The sequence below is a fragment of the Palaemon carinicauda genome, chromosome 1, assembly GCF_036898095.1.
Source record: "Palaemon carinicauda isolate YSFRI2023 chromosome 1, ASM3689809v2, whole genome shotgun sequence".
NCBI classification, from domain to species: domain Eukaryota; kingdom Metazoa; phylum Arthropoda; class Malacostraca; order Decapoda; family Palaemonidae; genus Palaemon; species Palaemon carinicauda.
In genome coordinates this window covers 298,975,976-298,977,869 of record NC_090725.1, presented here as the reverse complement: position 1 = coordinate 298,977,869, position 1,894 = coordinate 298,975,976, and positions in this window count along the sequence as shown.

Here is a 1,894-nt window from a genome sequence, read left to right as displayed (position 1 = left end):
TGGAAAAGAAGGATGCTATAACCTCAAGGGCTCCAACAGGGAAAATAGCCCTATGAGGAAAGGAAATTAGGAAACGGATAGAATAGTGTGCTCGAGTATACTTGTATATCCGAGTTTGCTTTTTGTTAGGTCTCATTTCTTTTAATTTCGATACTCTGTCACTTTTAATGACAAAATTGGTAAGAAAGGATATCTTAGAGTAAGATTTTAAAAGAATAATGATAACTATTTTTCTTTTTCCTCCATTATACCTACGTTAAATGGTCGGTTGCCTGATGCGAACTCTTCCACCAAACCTCTTCTCTCCATATTATCCTTCACCTTATCTCGACATCTAATTCTCTGCCTCCCTCTCAATCTTCTCCCCTCTTCACTCCCTCCTCACCATCCATCTTCACCACTACCCACACCAGTATCTGGACAAAATCCTACAGGACATAATTCCCACAGACAAATTCCCACAAGATACAATACCACAGGGCATAATCCCACAATGGGAAAAGTAGACAATATCATACGGTATGGCAAGGTAATGTTTTTAGTATTTTATTTATTTATAATTTAACAGTTCCTATCAATGAGTCACTTCATGTTGACGTGATATGCTCAACCTATCTGCCCTTTACATAATTTATTCCAGTTATTTTATCCTTATTTGATGACTAGAACATTATTATCATTATTATTATTATTATTATTATTATTATTATTATTATTATTATTATTATTATTATTATTATTATTATTATTATTATTATTATTATTATTATTATTATTATTGTTCACTCTTTTCATGATTTTGCACTACAAAAAGTCGAACTATCCTTCCTGCCAGTTCATGGGCTGCCAACGATGTTTTGCACAACCTTAGACAGGAAGTCCTTGGGAAGAGTGTGTGGAAGTAAGTATAAAGTTCTCTGTATTCCCAAAGAATGCGTTTCTGAGGGTGTCTGTCCAATCAAATCCTGGGGCGTTGAGTGTTGCTTCCTTGATGTGCTCTATGTTCACATTGTCTTTGACAACTTTTATAGAGGCTGGATTGGGATCACGATTGTGTATTGTTTGTATTGTTCCAACTTCAAGATTGTCTCTACTTATGGAAGTTTTCAGACTACTCTTGCAATGGTCATTGCGAATACAAATGCAAGACTTCCTTGGTATTCTTCTTGGTATAAATCTTCTGGCCATCCTCGTCACTGGCAGTGACCTCCATGGCGACGGTTGAAGTTGAACAATTTCCTCTGACTTCTATTCCATACCACGCTGAAGTCACCTCCCCTACTAATGGGTAGAGTGGCTTATATCTGGTCCAGTGTGACTTCTTATTAAAAAATTTCTATGTCAAGATAGAATATATCTAACCAACTCTATTACATGATATAATGCAACGTGGGATTTTGTCTACTTTTCACATTGTGGGATCAAGTCTTTTGATATATTTTACCTGTATAAACCACTGGAGACGTTGTAAAATGCAAAATGTAAAAAAAAAAGAACTAATTCGAAACATATGATAAAATGACGTCGATAAATCTTCCAGGAATTAAAAATACAGCCAATATCCTCAATAAAATAATATTGATTTAATAATAAACACAAACTAGGCAGTGTGATACGTAAAATATTTAAGAATAAATACGACAAACTGATGTAGTAGGTCCTGTAGTGAGTAGGGTTCCCCTGCGTGATAGGACCAAGAAAGCAGCCTTTAAAGTAAAGTAATATGCTGCATGAGCACATAAATAAAACCACATTCACGTAATCGAATCTTTGATGGAAGACCCTTCATGATGTAGACACCGCAATTTACCAGAAGTTCAACTAAGAAGTTACAAAACATAAACAGTGGAGCAAGACTGATAAAAGGTGCCCCACCTAAAGAAAGGATCACCCA